Source organism: Uranotaenia lowii, unplaced genomic scaffold (genome assembly GCF_029784155.1).
Source record: "Uranotaenia lowii strain MFRU-FL unplaced genomic scaffold, ASM2978415v1 HiC_scaffold_119, whole genome shotgun sequence".
NCBI lineage: Eukaryota > Metazoa > Arthropoda > Insecta > Diptera > Culicidae > Uranotaenia > Uranotaenia lowii.
Window position 1 is genome coordinate 72083 of NW_026597177.1, and position 9854 is coordinate 81936.

General features: G+C 32.5%; 1 long non-coding RNA gene across 1 annotated transcript; it reads right to left on the reverse strand.

The window, feature by feature from the left end:
- Positions 1 to 8154: 8154 nt before the first annotated feature.
- LOC129759186 (uncharacterized) lies at positions 8155 to 8800 on the reverse strand. The gene is made up of 3 exons (XR_008740134.1): positions 8738 to 8800; positions 8582 to 8647; positions 8155 to 8522 (listed from the first exon to the last, which is right to left on the reverse strand). It is a non-coding gene; the product is annotated as an uncharacterized LOC129759186 (long non-coding RNA).
- Positions 8801 to 9854: the final 1054 nt, after the last annotated feature.

Consider the following 9854-nt stretch of genomic DNA (forward strand, 5'->3'; position numbering starts at 1 on the left):
ATCAGATGCAGCCATAAAAATTCTGATTTGACTTTTTTTGGCACGCAATCAAACGTAAATTATTACCTCAAGAAAAATTCTCTCAACATTTTGTCATGACCACTTGGAATGGTTTTTTTTTCGTTTTCAACTCGTTTGTGGATAGTTTTCCCGACATACATCAAATCGAAATTTGAAATTATGGAAATTAAAAAAAAAAGTTTTCACATAAATTGTAATCATTGTTACTAAGTACTAAATATAAATGCTTAGAATCAATTCTTGAATTAGGGCATGAAGTTTGGTTTGCAAATTTGTATGAAATCATATTTTTTACAAACTAGTTCATCTAGAAAACTCAAAGGTTCGAAATAGAATATCTTTATACTATTGTTTTATTTCTGTTCTTTATCTTTTTGCGCTAGTTCTTTATCAGTTTTCGCTAGTACAAGTAGAAGCTAAATTTTTGCGTGAAGTAATTTGGATAATTTATAATAAAAATTCTGAATCAAATTTAAAGCAGTTATAAAAATTTAGTTTCGTTTGTTAGCGTTTTCAATTTTTTTTAATCAAGTTTCTAGTTTTTATTGAAAAACAAATGCAATTAACTTTCTAGGATTTATTTTTCTATCCTATGGATTCTATAAATTTAGAAAAGAAACAAATCAACAATTATCGCTTATAGTTAAGTATTTTACACTTTCATTACATCACTGCTTATTTTTGGATGAAAAATTTTGTTTTCACATACAATATTTAAGCTTTTGTGCCAAACCTGGACTGAATGAATCGCTTTAAAAAAAAAATGAAGGATTTATAGGCTGCAAAAAAACAACAAAAAAATTACAGGAGCTTTAAAATTTTATGAATTAAAAATTTTCCATAAAAACCTTGCAGTGGTCTTATGTTCATTTTGTGTTTTGAATTAAATGTTTAATTCTTTTCTGTGAACTGTGATTTTTTTTTTAAATTGAGATTTTTTTAAATTGATTGTTGTACTTACATAAAGAATCTGGATCCAAAACAAGCAACAAAAATTACTTATAAAGATGAATCTATACGTAAGGTAACCCAGGCGTAATTTTTTTTAGGGGGTCTTCAAAAGTTATTTTTTGCTTTGTTAGAATATTATAGTTTTTTTATTGACCCGCTAGCGAATCTTAGTTCTAAAATTTGGCCCGCCTGTTGAAATGTTGACCACCCATGTTTTAGATGAAAGCTTATTAAGCCATCATTTGATTTTTTTTTTTTTTTTTTTTTTTAAACGAACACACACATATAGGATCTCAGTGAAACTTCATGTTTCTTTGAAGAGATCTAATTTACTTAACTCTAAGGCGTACATCTTTCAAGGATTTTATGGCTAGCATCTTACCACCAGACCACGGAAAGAGCACTATATGTGCCGTGATCGGGATTCGATCTCATGGACTCTGGCTTAGATGGCTGGAATGCTATCCTCTAGGCCACGACCGGCGGCAATTCTGCTTGCTAAAGCAATTTTCTGGATCTAGATGATGGATCTACGACTCACTGTTTAGTGCAAAATACATCGATCATGAATGGTAAATAAAAAAAAACTCCTTGACTAGGAATCCAACACGAGTCCTTTGATTATCTCTCCGACACCTTACCAATTGACCAAATCGTCAGATGAAACTAGTCAAGCTGTAGCTCTATAATTCAGTTAACTTCATCGAGTTGAATTCACTGCAAGATTCTACGGCAGAAAAAGCTCATCGTGCCCCAATTCATTAAGCACCATTGTGCTTATACTGTCCCAGGGATTTTTTCTTTATGCCCCTACAGTGACTGAATTTCAGCTTTCGGTAAAAAATTTTTTTAAAAGCATTTTTTTTTATGTTTATCTACTTTTTCAAGTTTCAGCCAGCTTGGAAATAAACTTTTTTAGTGTATGAACACGAAAAAATAATGTAACTCACATATTATAGCTGGTTTCTATGGTTAAATAAGCGTCCTTCTTAAGGTGGTCATTATGCCCTTAACTCCCCCATAGAATGCAGATTTTCTGTGCTACACAGCTTAGATTTCTTTGCGGCCATTAATGTGTTAACTGACCAATGAATGCAAAACCAGCTTCAAAGATGATGATGATGATGATATTTATTTAAGACCTTTTTCTGAGGTCTGAGGTCATTCGGGTCAACCAATTGCAAAGAGCTTTAGCAGCTTTTTTGACGATAGTTATGGTTTTTGTTCAAAACAAACCAATTCATCATCAGACAATTTTGTATTTATCGTTAATTTTCTGACATCATCAAAACGTTACACATTCCTAACAAAAAAGCAGCAATTAAAACAATTACATAATGATATGATTAGGAGTATTCAATCCACTTTGGTCGAAACCGATAGAAATTGATTGACAGATGACTAGCTGTTTTTTCCAGCTGTTGACCTTCATTGATTTGTACCAGGCCATTGATTTAATAGCAATTCACTAATACACAGCATATTGTTTGCTGTTATTCCTTATTTGGTTTTCGTGAAATTGAAATGTTTGAATAAATATGCAGTAGAGTGCTTCAAATGACCCGACATTTTAAAAAGTTATGCGCTGCAGGCATTGATCCTAGGCCTATAATAAGGTCTCATGCCAAATTTAGGCCAGATCGGATCACGGGAAGGGGTCGCTCAACGAGTCTAAAGTTTGTATGGGATTTTGGGACATTTTGTTCGGGAGTAACACGAGAATCCAGTTTTTCATGAATAACTTTGGTCCCCTTCGGCCGATTTCTTTTGAAAACGGTTTTTCTTAACGCCTAAACTATGACAAATATTTCATCCGAAGACTGCATTTCGAATTAAGTTAAGACACAAAAGTTATTAAGCTTCAAAAAATAGTTATCTTTTTTAAGGGTGATTCATCACTATTAATGAGAGATACTGTTTCGAACATTTTGTCGCATCATTAACAGTCATGAATATCACCCTGAAGAAAGTTACCCCATTTTTGAAGTTTAATAACTTTTGTTATCATAAGTCGAATCAAAATGCAGTCTTCGGGTGAAATATTTGTCATAGTTTAGGCTTTAAGAAAACCCGTTTTCGGCCAAAGTTATTCATGAAAAACTGGATTTTCATGTTTCTCCCGTTCAAAATGTCTCAAAATCCCATACAAACATTAGGCTCGTTGAGTGACCCCTTCCCGTGATCCGATCTGACCCAAATTTGGCATTAGACCTTGTACTAGGCCTAGGATTAATCTAAGCCTGCAGTGCATAACAATTCACGAGCTTGAAATTTCTCATACAAAATTGGGACAGTCTAATGTGCAGGTACATGAAATGGAAACAATTCATTCATAATTGTTGCCGGTTTACTATTGGCAACTATGCAAGCCGCCAAACCTCCGGTAAACAACAGATCACAACAACCTAGAGATGTACCGAATATTCGGCACCAAATACCGTGCAAAAACCATTAAGCCGAATAGTTGAACTAAGTTTCGGCCGATTAGGCCGAACATTTATTTTTTAAATTTATAAATTGTAAAATGAATATTGATTAATTCATAAAATATCTGAAAGTATTTTTGAAAAAGCTTATGAGCAATCATCAAAAACTTATGGTACCTATCAGTAAAATATCTTCGGTGTAGCTTTCACTGTACATAGTTTTATATTTGATTATCGTTTATTCCAGATTTTTTTTTATTTGTATATCCAGGATTGCCTATGAAACCAATAAAGAATTCGAGATAAATCAAATCTGGCCAGGATGTACAGATATTGTTTAAACTTTTGCCTGGGTTTATTCAGATTATTTGCTAAATCACACAAAAAACATTTCTCTTTGAAAATTTTAAGATTTTGTGATCAAAAACGATTTAAAAAAATTTAAATGAATATAAAGTTTTCTTTAATCCTTAAATACGATTTTCGCACTGCTATTGTAATTCCATCAAAACTTTAAATTTCAAGTATTTTTCTTTATTTTATTTCTTCATATTTCTTTTCAGATTTCCTCTTTTGAATACGTGTGGTGGTAAGTATGGTATGCTTAAGGTTGAAAATTGTCGTTCTTGTTAAGAATTGTTTTGAAGTTATCGACCTTCATCTAACTCGATATCAAACAAGCAATTTCAAATTGTTGAGCATTTCTTATCACACTATTTCTTGCTAAAAAAACAAGATAGTTGTATTTTTAATCAGCAATCTGGCTGAAAAGGCCTCCAAAATACACTAATACACGTGTCTTCAGCCTTAAATCGTCTTAATTTGAAGAAGTTATTCAGAGAACGTAATCAAACGTCAATAGACGGATCAACCCAAATACAATAATGATCAATGTCTGTCAATGTGATGTTTGACACACACTTTTTCCCGTATGTGTTGTTTTATTTTTCGTTTCAATTGTTCCGAATATTAAACGCCCGGCTTGCTGGTCGCATGCCGCAGTACGCAGAACCAATCATGAAGTCTGCGGTGCAATGAAAATTTGTCGTTCTTAAGCTACCAACCTAAGATTTATCTCATACAAAGTGTAGAAGAAATGATTTTTTTTCCAATTTTTGTACGAAGAATCCAATTTTTGATCAAAATTATTCATTAATAGCTGATTTACCCGGCTTTGCTCGGGTTCACAAAAAATATAAATCAAAATGAACCGTTTGACTTTCCGAAATTTTGGAAGCTTTATATTCATCATTGTAATAAATTTATCCAAAGTTAGGCCATGCAAGTTTTGTTAGTCTTTTTAAAGTTTTTATTGAGATTATTCACTGTGTTAATCATTTTCACATTATTGAAAACTCTATAGTTATGAGGTTTCAATTAAAATTAAATTTTTTACAATCATCATTTTTTAGATTAAGCCTAATATTATTATCTTCAAAAGATTAAACTGTTTTTTTTTGTCTTTCTCATCTCCTATTAAATTAAAATCTCTGTTTGAGATTATTCCACTTTTCAAGATGTTTGATCTCCCTGTACAATGGAATATTTAAATTTTATTTATTTAAAAATTCCTTAAAAGGCTTCCGAACTTTGTTGAACCATGTTGAAAACTCACTTTGCATGTTTTCAGTTATATGTGTGTATATTTTCGCTTTTTAAATTCACATTTTTTTATTATTAGATTACCTTAAATGCTGAAAGTTCCACTAATAGTTTTTTGGAGTTATCGAAAACAAAACATCTCTGAACCGAAATCACAATTTCAAAGTTGTGAAAAAGGTTTTATTTGAGTTCTGTTTCATTTTTTATTCTTGTGCACAAACATCCCATTAATTATTTTGAAGAGTTATCAATGTTAAAATCATAAGATATCATTTGTTTGAATTCAAAGTACTAAAAAGTTTTACAAATTTTTTTTTCAAACTTGGATGGTAGAATCGACCACATTGGTCATCAATGATAACTCAAATGTTAAAAATTGGTCAATGAAATTGAAGTATACAAAACTTAAAACCTCAGATTTAATTATCTAATCATTTATCTAACCAATTTTCTAATCCCTCGTTTAAATTTCTCGAAGGCTATCGAAGCGTTGGAATTTTGCAGCCTTGGACTTAAAACTCTGAATCTCTTTAATCTTTCTTTCTCTTTGAGGAATTCCAATAATATGGAATTGATTACCTCTTAAAATTTGGAATTCATGGAAATCGGTTCATTAGTTTTTCAGCACACAGTCCAAATAGTTGTTCAGTTGAAGAAGTCAATCTATTGTTCACTGTTTAGTTCCCTGTATGTTTTTGTATACTCTCAAAGCCCCCCCAGTGGCGGTAAAAAGCACTTTGAAAGCCATTACAATTCTAGTTAATATATTCCTAACAGGCTCCCTTTCAAATTTTTAATGATCAGCAAGCTTTGATTTGCTATCCAGTACACGTGAACTCTTAACTCTCTGGATGGTTGTTTCTAATGCCCGGCCCCTGGCGATGGTAAAAATAACCCCGCCGAACGTAAACGAAAATCGGTCGCCAAAATGGGTGCCATGACTTTTGGTTCGTGGGAATAAAAACGAAAGTTGTATGGGAGGGTCCCATTTCTCAGGTGGGAGGGGCTCAAAACTATTTCTAAAACCTTACCATGGTCCAAACACATAACTGTACCAAGTTTCAGGCTGATCGGTTAAGCGGTGTGGATTTGTATAGGTGCATACAAACAAACAAACATAATAGTTAAACTGAAATAGAAATTATGAAAAATAGCATAATAAAGAAAAAAAATCCCCTCTCATTTCAATCTATTTAGGTGTCATAATGTATGACAGCTTTAACAAAGTTCATAGTCTGTTAAATTTCAATGGTAGCGAATGGTTGAACATAAACTGAAAAAGTGAGAAACAATTCTTCAATTTTTCCCATTGACACTAAAACTTCTTTAAACGCTGAAACATGGTTACAGTTTGTTTTTATTCAGCCAGTAAGCTGAAACAGCAATTACGCTTTAGCTCAGGAGGCGTTGATCTAATGACATCGCACGTGTTTTATTTTTAGGGTCCATGAAACTTTTTAACAATTTCGTCGTTTTGAGTAGTTACTTTTAAGAGAAATGTTTTAAAATGTAATTGACGAGTTGTTGGGTGTAAAAGTAAAAAAAAAAGGTTTACGGTGGCCGAGATTGTATTGACTGCTTCTAGCGTCGAACTTTGGAAGTTTCGGGTGAGATCAATCCATTTTTTTGTTCTTTTTATGATTTTAACTTTACAAATTAATCATTCGCACTGTATAACACAACTTCTACACATAATCAAACAAAGCGTTTGGTAGGGAACTCAACGCTTTATTCCTCCCTTGTTCCTGCATATTTTGAGTTTTCAATCACATGGTTGGTCTGGCTGTAGTAATATCTTTTTTTTTATATTTTATGTATAAGATACTATGTTGAAAAGGAAAATTAAGAACGCAAGCTGACAAAACAACATATTTAATCAATGCATGTTGAGGGTAATAGGCTTTGAACATAAGGCAAGAACGAATTTTATGAATAAACCAACTCAAAAATAATTTATAATTCATATAGGTTTTCATCCCTTTTCATGTAATATTTTGACTTTTGAAAAATATTCGTGAAGAAGCTCAAAACAAAACGTTGGGTGGTTTTTGTTTCTTATTCAAAGGAACCTTAGAAGTAAAACAAATTTAAGCTTTTATGATAGTTTCATAATGATTGGAAAATGGAATAAAAGAGTGTTTTTGTATCATGTTTGTAAAATGCCACTATTCTCAAATAACAGGTTAAATAGAATAAATTAATGATGTTTATCATTAGATCTTCGAATTTAAGCTCTAATTAACACCTTTAGAGAGAATTGAAGATCTCAAAACAGATTTTATTAAGTTCTTCTTATGGATGAATTGCCTCCATAATATGGCAACCCTAACTTTTGTTTATTCTATAAAATAATAAAAGAAATAGATTTTTATAAAACTTTAGCTTTGTCGTATGAAAGTTATCAGTTTCAAGCATTTCCAATGAAATTATACGGAAATATTGCCAAAAAAACAGAAATTATGCCCAAAACATAAATAAAATAACAGTTATAATAAAATCGATTTCTCAAAAACTAAAGAAGATTTCTACATAAAAATTACTCCTATGCATAGAAAACAGATGTCTGCTCACGTTTATATATTTTTTGTACACATATTCGATGAAATATTTGATTAAATCAGTATTCTGCCTAATAGACGCATATAGCCCGCTTTTCCCCTACAAGTTTTGGCCATGTTAGTGGTAAAAGAAGGAGAAGAAGAAGAAGACAGCAATTACGCTTTAGCTCAGCTTTTGTTTAGAAAATTTCCGTTCTTAAGCAGCAAAAATGTTTGATTGGCTGTTTCGACATGTTTTATCCCACACAGCAAAAAAAGTTTGTGAAATAACATCGAAAACGTGCACATAACCTGAGTTGAAAATTCTACCTAATATTACATCATTTTGACGTAGACAATTGAATAAGTGAATATTAGAAGACAAATTCGAGCTCGAAAATTATGTACCGAAACTTTTGATGAAATCGTAAGCCGTTTTCAGTTTACGATATTATTTGGAATTTTCAAACTGATCATACTTTTTTGCGAAGTGTTAAAGTTTCATTTACGTGTGGATATACGGATTAGGTGACTAAATCAGAATAAAACAGTAATTCATTATTCGTAAAATTTATTCACAAGCTTGATGATCACTTAATTTTTTATCTTTGATTTATTCATTTATATTCACTGTAATATAAATTATTTAAATTCTCTGTCCGCGTAGCGTAGAAAGTCTTCCCTTTCCTGGCTATCCTAATACGGAACACATTTTCAAGTAATTAAGAAGGAATACACTCACAACTAACAACCAAATCCAGACAATCTTGCGGCGCAGAAACTGCTTAATTTTAAATAATCTACGGTCTTTCCGCACAAGGACTTTCCGACTCAAGCATCACGATAGAAAGTTACCGCTGCATCCCTCGTTCAGCCAACATTTGTACGTGTAACAGAATACTGATCGATGAAATTCCATGTTCATAAATGGATGTCCTTTGGATGACCATGCCACTCCGTGATTGCGTACCGAAACACTTCAATCCTGCAACATTTTAATCAAAAAACTTTCTCAGGGAGGAATAGGAATGGAAAAAAACACACCTTCACATTCAGTTGTTTGAAGTCTCCGGATCTTTTTATTTGGTTGATGCATTGAGGCGCTATTTCCTTCAAAACGACCAAAAGTGTTAATAAGTTTAAATCTATGGTTTTGCTATGATTTTGCTATGATTTTTTATGAAGATTGATATTGCTTACCAGCTGAACAAATACTTCTAAGCTCCGCAATCTCCTTCTAACTTTTTGATATTGAAATTTGTTTGAACGTCAAATTAGACAAACATTGGCTACTTGATGTAATATTGCATATAAGTTTGTGATATTACACTACGTGACCTGTTCAAGTCGTGTACAGAGTTTCTTTGAAGAAATCATTGAAAATACATTGACTGACTAACATCTTCAAAAATTACATCGGGTATCGTTACATTTTTTGCTGTGCAGATTTCACAGGAATCCAATCTGTTTGGTGATAGACGCCCTAAAAGCGACAAGTCACCTGATGTCCTTTCAGTTATTGATGACTTTTGAAAATCTGAGAGACCCCTTGAAAAAGATCTTGTAATATATCATCTGTTTAAAAGTAATCGACTCAAAAACATGAGGGGCATTAAGAAGGAAGAAAGAGAAGGAAATTGAAAGAATCGCTTTTGTATTTCTATTGAAAACTTTAATATTCGTTTGACCGAAAAGTTGAAAAGGTCAATATTCGGTATTAAGCCGTTGGCCGAATACCACTTTTCAGTACATCTCTACAACAAACAAGTTAAAAACTATATGTGTGTTAGTGTGATAGAAACGAATCCTCCTCTCAGTATGGATTGGTTTTGACTGATTGCGATCGATTTCGATTTGCTTCATTGAAAAGCGATCCGATCAGTTTCGAGTCTCGACCAAAACATTGCATTGGTTGAGTATATAGCCATTTACTGACAGAAACCGTTTCTATCTGGTATTGAACAGAAAATATTAAAGAAATTCGGTTCAGTAGTTTTGCAGCTGGAGCCAACACTATAAACCTGAGAATTATGTTTTTCATCCAGAAGCTCGCTGAAATCACTGTTAAATGATAGTCACAACGATTTCCAACGTCCCTTTGATCATTTTATGAAGTTTGTGCAAAATCAGCAATGATCGATTTTCAACAGCGTTTTCAAAGTGATGCAATTAGATGTGAGACATCCTTTACACTAACATATTTTTTTCTTTTCTCCTGTGATCGGATTGATTTCGTCCTGTATTTTCAAAGCCAGAATTTGCAGGACGGTTTCAGAAAACAAAAACATTTCAGGAAAAATACTCACCTGCAGCTTCG